We start from the raw sequence: 8,542 nt of genomic DNA, 5'->3' as shown, positions 1-8,542 counted from the left end.
TTATCTGGCCCTTGGGATACAAACCACACCCCTTCTTTCCAGGTTGCACCCCTTAATTGCCCTGCTTCCAATTTCCTTGTGTGTCTGGCTGGAATGTGTCCTTGTACTGTGAAAATGTCTCTTGCTTGCCTGGTGAGAGGATGGAGATTGGCGTGTGAGAGGCTTGTGTTGTCTGTGGCTGGAATGTAGTCAACTGTACAAAGGTAAGAGACACAGTCATCATTTTGCCTAGTTTGGCCTCTGTGTCCCTCCCCTCAACCCTGGTATGCGGTCCCCAGAACGTTCCTCATAAGGAAGGGTGGCCCTTCGGTTGAAACAGGTTCCCCTCTTCAAAAAAGCATAATTTAGAGTAGCTACATTTTAAAATAGATTTTATTCATGCAAGTACACTATCACTGCCAATAGTGGTTGGCATCTGCTTGTTGTAAAAGACAATGAAGTGCGCCTCCAGGGTTTAAGTCAATCCGCTGTGTTAGCAGCACCGAAGTGCCCTTCCTGGGGTGCAAGCCTGGGCAGTCTGTATTGAGGTCCTGGGCTGCCTAGATGACAGGACCCCTCTCTTGGTCCCACTGATGTGGTCCAGAGGAAAGCAGAGCAGTGAGTTTGGCACCAGTTCAGCTGCAGGAGTTACAGGAAGGAAGCATACAAGGTGCCATCCAACCATCTTAGAGACTCCACTCCAGATTTGTGTAGGGTTTATTCCTTAGCCCTTTCTTCTTCCAAAAACAGGGGTGCTGACTTGGGCCCCAGATTATGGGTGCCCATGTGTGTGACGTCATGTTGTGACATGATGTCATGACATCACACGTGCGTCCCAGCCTTGGAACCTGACTTCCAGTGGCACCACCGGAAGTCAGGCTCCAAGGTCTCACAAGGCCCCGGCCAGTATCTCCAAGGTCTCACAGGCCTTGGACGTGCCTTCTGGTGCCTTCTGAAGCACAGGAAGTCTGTTGGGGCCCCTGTGATGTGGATGCTGAGCACTCACAACAAAATTGTTGTGGGTGCTCGGGCACCCTATAGTTGGTACTCTTGCTCATAGATATCCCACAAGGCCCATGGAAATCAAAAGGCCTTCTCTGAGAAGTGAACAACAGATGTCACCCAAAATGTTTTGAGTTTTCTTCATGCATACTTGTCTTTGCTGACTGGTGATGCTGCTGTTTTACCAATTAGTTTTGATTACGCTCATTTAATTTTATTGTTTTATTGATGGCTGCTTAACTCTTAGTGAGTTTTATTGTTATGTTTTTTATTATAGTTGATAGCTGCTTCAAGTACCCCTTTGGGAGAGAAAGGCAGACAAAATACATTTTAATTAATTAATCAGTCAGTCAAAGATCACTGGCATACTTTTCAAGTGCATCACATACATTAAGAAAAGTGGCATGGACAGAATGTTTCTGCTAAACTTATTCAGCTTGTTTACCTTAAGACAGAATTTTTAAGCTGTGTTTGGTTAGACCTACTTGTACGGTTTTGTAAATTTTGTACATTGTTTACTTTTATTACTTTGCTCCCCTCTCTGTGATTGAAAAAAAATCACCAAAGTGTTGGCTATAAATCTGCAAAAATAATAATAATAAATAAACAAATTCATCTTATGTGGTAATTGAGAATGGATAAGCTCTCTCTGCAGCAGTCTTTCCAAGCTCTGGTCAGTCTCCCCTAGTCTTCAAGATTTTCCCTGTTATTGTCTATATATGTTCAAGTTGTGGGACAGAATATCCCTGGGAACAACACCCTTTTCTTTTGTTAAAAGGAAGGAGGGGAAGAGAAACACTCAGCCACCTCATATTTAAAGGCAAGACACAAATTTTCATATAATTCACCCATCTCCCGAAGGTTGCCAGATATATCCCCTTTTTGTGGGGGACAAATGGCTCTGCAAGAGTGGAAGGAGGGTATTTGGCCCAATTTGTCATGTACCCCAAGATAGCCTGCTGTCTTCAGGTAGGATGGAGAATGTTGTCCTTTTGCCTGTGTCGAAATGAGAGTCAGCCATCAGTACAGTTGGCTTCTAGAACTGGACTGTGACACAATAGACAATATGGCAGCTTCCTCTCTTCACATTCCAAAGCTAACCCAGAAGGGCAGCTGAATCTTACTTCAACACTGGCTATGGAAGAGCTTCCTCCTCTGCAGAAGAAGACTGGCCAGGGGGCTGCTGCAACTGCTCCACTCCCAGCATTTGCAACTTGAGGCGGCCGTCTCTCTCTCACAAATGGTAGGGCTGGTCCTGTCAGCTTTTTCACATGGAACTGTGTGGCACCTGGCTGGCCTGTCAACAGAGGAGATCTGTTAACATGACAAAAGGGGTTGTTGATAGGCCATCCGAGAGGAATCCTTTGGCCTGGGGAGACAGATGAGACCGTGTGTTTGAGGTGACAGGAAAAGAGAGTTTTTGAGCAAGGGGTGCTGGGAAGAAGGGAGAAGAAGGAAGACTGGGATCCATCTTGAGAAGGCTGGCTGGGAGAGATGCCTTGGACTCCAAGGTTGTAGCTTCATCTGGTTTGCTGATCCATTTTAACAAGGGCTGCAATCTGTAGCCAGTTTTAAATTGACAGATTAATCTGCTCCAGCTTCCGCTAATTAGCAAGGACAGATTTTAATCAGCGGAGGCACAAGTTGTGTGCACTTGTTTAGAGTCTGAGAATGTTTTTGTTTTGGGTGTCATGGGGATGAGAAAAACAATCGAAAAAGGGCTTTTTTAAATAAAAAAAAACAAGTTGAAGTTTCTGTGAAAGCTGTAAGCAACCTCAACAGCTTTGTCATGTTCTGGTCCAGTAGCAGAACCCACGGGGGAAGTGGTGAGGGTGGTTGAAGGTTACCGGACCGTGGGGAGCTCTGAGTGAGCAACTTGCTCCAGGAAAGGTTAGGAGCAGGCTGAGGTCTTTTATGCCTCTGTCTCCAGACCACCTTTATCGTGCCCTTCCATCCCCTTAATGCAACATTGGAGACTTACAGGGCCAACCCTCTGCCCTGAAGATGGACGCGCCTTCATTCCTGGTGTGCTTCTGGTCTGGTTCTCCACACTCAGGTGTCCATCAGGGTTCTGGCTCTGGCTTTGCAGACCTTGGTGGTTCTTCTGGGAGTTCTGGTCCAACTGCCTCAGGCACACTGGTCTCACTGCCTTCTGCAGCCAGCTCACCCCTGACCCAGACACAGCTCCCCATCTGATGCCCCTGCAGCCTTTGACTCTCTTTCCAGATCATGGCTGGATATCACAAACCTGAAGTCACCTATATTAAGGCTTTGGCAGATATCCCATTGTTTTAAAATCAGTTCAACTACACTCATGGTGCTGGGATTGGGTTTTTTAAAAAACAGTGTGCTCCTAAATTTTTGAGGATTTGGAAAAGTGGAAATGGGATTTATAAGCATTTTTTAAAAATAAACACACAAACATATAAAGTAAATGAGATGAAATGGTGCATCATGGAAAGTGTTGCTGCTCTGCAGAAAACCTGCAAGTAATATGTAAAGAGAGAGCATGTTGCATATTGCTAGGGTCTTGCAAAGTCACTAGCCTGCTTCTAGAGACCACAGGGAAATGTGAGAAACCCACAGCCAATGTGAAAGAGCTCTCTTAATCTCTTTTTGCACATGCATCAAGTAACCCCATGCGATATGTAAATGTCGTATATCTTTAGTAAACAGACCAGCTACATATACCACGGTATGTATTTTAATGGCATTTTTCTAAAGGTCAGACAATGCAAAGGAAAGTGGATGGGGGGGGGGAGGTGAAAGAAAGAGGCCCATAGCTCCAGCGTGATATAGCAGTCTGCTCAAAGGTACATATTCCCAGGGCTTTTCATGTCATTTGATTAAAGGACAGTGTTCTGCGTATTGGCGTGGGGAAAATAAAATCCTGCAAATGGGCTTATTTTGCATTTCGATCAGTTTGGTATGCTCTCTCCCCCCCCCCCATTCCCCAATACTATTTTCCATCCTATACTACCAATACTGGGGACAGTATATTCTGTTTATGCTAAACCTCACACACATGGAAACAAATCCACAAATCGGTTCTGCCAAATCCACATGGGACTCCTTTGTTGGGTATAGAAGGCCTCATGCCCTCTGTACATAGCAGAAGTGTGTGTGTGTGTGTGTGTGTGTGTGTATTTATGCACCCTTCTACAAGTATATCTACTATGCATTGAAGAGGATTCCAGATCAGGGCAAATGCCAAAACATTTTCAAAGACTTTTCCAGAACCAAGAAAAAGTACATACGTATGTAAGTAAGTAAATGTTATGGCTCTCAGAAATGCATCCAAACCACTCTGAGACCTGCGGGTATAATAAATTCAATAAATAAAAGAGTAAATGAATAAATGAAAGAATAAATGAAAAAAATCCAAGGTATCAGATCAGATATGACTTCCGATAATAGATTCTGCATGCAATTCCATGTTTGGATTAACAAATAAAACCACACATCCTAAAGATTTGGGCTACATCTAAAGTGGAGCCTCTGCTATAATCTGAAGATGCCTTTAAGTGGAGAAATGTTATTATATATTTGTTTATACCCCCAACTATTCCTCAAGGTAGCATACACATAAAAACAAGAACCGCTAAAAACAGAGCAAACAATTAAACATTACCAGAATTGAAACTATATACATATATAAAAGCTATTAAAACCATACGAATTATTACAATGAAAACAGCACAGCACCAGCTGTTTCATTAAAAGCAGTCAGATCCCCAAAGCCTCTTGGAAAAAGAAAATCTTCCACAGGAAGGAGCCTGTTTGTCTTCTCTAGGGAGGGAGTTCCAAAGCCTGGGAGCAGTCACCGAGAAGGCCCTCTCCCATGTCCCAAATGCTTTTCTTTTTCGTTTGCACAGCTAAAGCATCCTGGGTGCAATCCTGGAAAAAAACACAAAATACATGAAAAAGCCATCAGTATCCATGTATCTTTGTTAGAGTTCTCTGGATGTTTCACCCAGTGTAATCTGTTAGCAGAGTCTATGTATATGCATTTCATGTATGTGATCTTTGTTAATTAAATAGCAGCTACAGAGGGTGTGATCAGGATTAGGACAATGTTCACATGGCAGGGTAGAGTTTATTCATTTCCTCCTGTGCCACAACCCCAATGAAAATGCCTTCTTTAAGCCCCAGGAGGTCAGCATTCATTGGTGTCCAAAGCAGGTTCACTCCCGGAAAATAGCAGCAATTTCTGGGTTCCCATTGGGACCACATCATAAGATTCACTCCACACCCTCGCTGCACAGTGTGGTCTCGATCCTGGCCCTCAGTATTTGCTAACAAAAAGCAGGCATGTTAAGTGTATACTCACATTTAACGTGTTGTCTGGTTTGGCTCACAGCCTTTGCCAGTTACCTAAATTTGGCCTTGGTTGTGAAAGTGGTTTTTATTTTTGTCAAGTGCCATAATTCCTTGACTTGAAGTCAGGAAGACTTTTAGGGCCTTGAGTGACGCACTTGGTAGGATCAGTCAAAACCGCGAACTATTTAAAAGAGGCAGCATCATAAAGACATATATTTTTCTTTCTTCCTTTTTAACTCAGGTGCTGGTTGGGTCCCCGGAAGTTGCAACTGAACCCTAGCTTTGAAGATTAGCTTTTCGCAGGGTTACAAAAAGCCAATGTGACAGGTCTGGCATTTATTTCTTTAAAGCCTTCTGAAAGGGAATATTTTTGGAAGTTTAAGGGATAAGTGTACTTGGTGATGCATGAAGTTGCTGATAATTGCAGTAGCTGTTCATCGTAGCTCTGCCCTTCCCATGACAGCACAGCACAGATCCTAGGGACGTTTCAAATGCCATATGAGGAGAAAGAAGGAAGTTCTGACAGCTTTATTATGGTTATTGCTGCTTGAGAAACCGCTATCCAGTTAGTAAGCACACTCTGTATTTAGAACATCTGGCTGTTTCTCCTCAGGAAGAACACCACGGACTGGGAGAAATTAGCAACCCTGAAATCAAGGGGGGAAAGATGTTGAGAAATGTATACAAGAAGCAAAAATTAAAGTTGGAAGAAAGATGCACAAAAACACAAACCACGTCCCCACCCCCATGTGAAGAAGCAGCTTCAAGTGAAAAAGTGTAACAGGCTAAATTAAAGACAGGGAGGAAACCCCATTGCCACACGGGGTATTTTCAGTTGATCCAGAGGTGGGAAGCCTCATGATGCTGAGGGCCGAAAGTGGCCCTTCATGCTTCTCTGTCCAGCCCTTAGAATTCTCCCCAGGCCACACCCACTTTCCGCAGGCCACACCCATCACTGGACCTGCTTCTCACCCCAAGTGTTTTTGCCTGCTGGTATGTGTCCTTGAACTCTGACAATGTGCCTTACTTGCCAGGATAGTGTGTGTAGAAATTAGCCTTCTGTATAGAAAGGTAACATTTATATTAATTGCTCCAGCGACTTTCGCCTCTGGTCTTGCTTGCCTCTGGTATGCAGCTCTCAGAAGATCTCCTAGAAACGTTTGGAAGACTGCCACCTTCCCTTCAGACTTTCTCGGGTGTTGAGATTAGCAGAGGTGGTTCTCTTGTTCGTTCCACCATGAACGTAGGATCCCATCTGAGGCAGCCCCCAAATTGCGGAATTCCCTTCACACAGAACAGCGTCTGTCACTTTCATTATCATCATTATTTCTCCTAAGATCCCAGGATGAGTTACAACAACAGAAGTAATGCAAATTAAAACCTGATAAAACCAAACCATATGCAGAACAAAAAGAGATTATCAGCAGTCTTTTTGAAGCAATTTTGAGAGGAAGGCAGGCAGCTGACGCTAATGAAAAAGCTGATCAAACCACCAAGACAGAAGACGCTGAAGGGGAGCCTCTTTACCCTGGCCTCTGACACCAGAGAGACAGAGAGATTTTTAAGACCCACCCTATTCTTGTGGTTGTAATTTGCTTGGAACCGATTTTAATACTGTATTTTTAGATTGCTATAACCCGCCCTGGGACCTTGCAGGGAAGGGTGATGAGAAATCGAAACAACAAACACATAAGAAAAGGACTTCCCACCCCAGCTCAATCTAATCCAGGCTTCCTCAACCTCGACCCTCCAGATGGTTTTGGCCTACAACTCCCATGATCCCTAGCTAGCAGGACCAGTGGTCAGGGATGCTGGGAACTGTAGTCTCAAAAAACATCTGGAGGGCCAAGGTTGAGGAAGCCTGATCTAATCAGACTACTTCATGGTATTTAACTTTTGTCTGAGCTGTGAGGCCTTTGTCATCCTCCACCTGCTGGCATCCTTGGTTGGTTGGTTGGTTGGTTGGTTGGTTGGTGTGCCTATAATGTCACTTTCTTCCTTGAACAATGAGATTTTAAAATGAATGGTGGTACACATGTTCAGGATACAATTATTTGTTTTATGTTTGACTACCTGTCCAACTCCCTGTGCCTGTTTTCAAGGGGGAGGAGAAAAGGCAACATACAGTGTTATGCACTATGTGGAGCCTGGAGCCTGAACTGCCTCAGATGCACATTGTATCTGCATCCACAAAGGGACAGGTGAACCTGTTGCTTTCAGTTTCTCATTGTTTCTATTTTTAAGTTCATTTCTGCATCGGTTTGCAATGCTTTCAAAAAATGACACCTCAGAAGTGTTTATCAGCATTGGGGTGTGAATATAGACATCTGCATATGTGATTTTGCCTGATATACAAGTTTGCAAGCAATTTCTCCTAATATAGTGCATTCTTGAATATTCTTTTCACTATTATCTGCATTTTCATGCACACTTTCCCCTAAAACACTCTTTCTTTCTTTCTTTCTTTCTTTCTTTCTTTCTTTCTTTCTGAATTGCGTTATGAATGTATAGAAGTGTGAACTTTGAAGGGTAGCTATGTTTTGGTTTGTGTATTTTTTCAGGAAGTGTGAATGAAGGTAACTCACATTGAAGTGTTAACCAAACCTAATTTATCCCACATCCCTATGCAGAAGTCAACTTCTGATTATGGGCATTAATAATAATAATAATAATAATAATAATAATAATAATAATAATGCAGTGGTACCTCAGTTTATGAACTTAATCCGTTCCGGAAGTCCGTTCTTAAACCAAAACCATTCTTAAACCAAGGCACGCTTTCCCTAATGAGGCCTCCCACCACTGGTGCCCTTCCACAGTTCGGATTCCATTCTTAGACTGAGGTAAAGTTCTCAAACCAAGACACTATTTCCGGTTTTGCGGAGTTTGTAAACCAAATCGTTCTTAAAGCGGACTGTTCTTAAACCAAGGTACCACTGTAATAATGCAGGTTACGACAATTTGAAATTTACAACAACTTTAAAAACAGGTTAAAACTAACAATTACAAAAACTGCAAAAAATATAGCTTGTTGGTCTGGAGCACTTCTTACTGTTTGAAGAAGTTTGCCTCATGAGGTAAATATGGGAAGCAGATTCTGAGGGGTCTTTGCACAAACCCTGAAAGTGGTGGTTATGCACCGTTATGCAGACCCCAATGCTCTGCTATGAAGAAAAGTTTTCTGCAATATAACACCAATTCTTTTTTAAAAAGGAAATTTCATATTTAGCTTCTTTCACTC

At 43.1% G+C, this 8,542-nt stretch overlaps 1 long non-coding RNA gene across 2 annotated transcripts; it reads left to right on the top strand.

The window, feature by feature from the left end:
• The first annotated feature begins 1,096 nt into the window (after window positions 1-1,096).
• LOC309533603 lies at window positions 1,097-7,424 on the top strand. Of its 2 annotated transcripts, none has more exons than XR_014220311.1 (3): window positions 1,097-2,224; window positions 5,543-5,628; window positions 6,639-7,424. It is a non-coding gene; the product is annotated as an uncharacterized lncRNA (long non-coding RNA). The 2 variants fall into 2 exon arrangements; XR_014220312.1 differs by having other exon boundaries at window positions 1,097-2,508; window positions 5,543-6,319; window positions 6,646-7,424.
• The last annotated feature ends 1,118 nt before the right edge of the window (window positions 7,425-8,542 follow it).

This window comes from Podarcis vaucheri (genome assembly GCF_965113315.1).
Source record: "Podarcis vaucheri genome assembly, chromosome: 5".
Taxonomy (NCBI): domain Eukaryota; kingdom Metazoa; phylum Chordata; class Lepidosauria; order Squamata; family Lacertidae; genus Podarcis; species Podarcis vaucheri.
The sequence above is the reverse complement of the archived record's forward strand: the minus strand, read 5'-3'. Positions and strand labels throughout refer to the sequence as shown.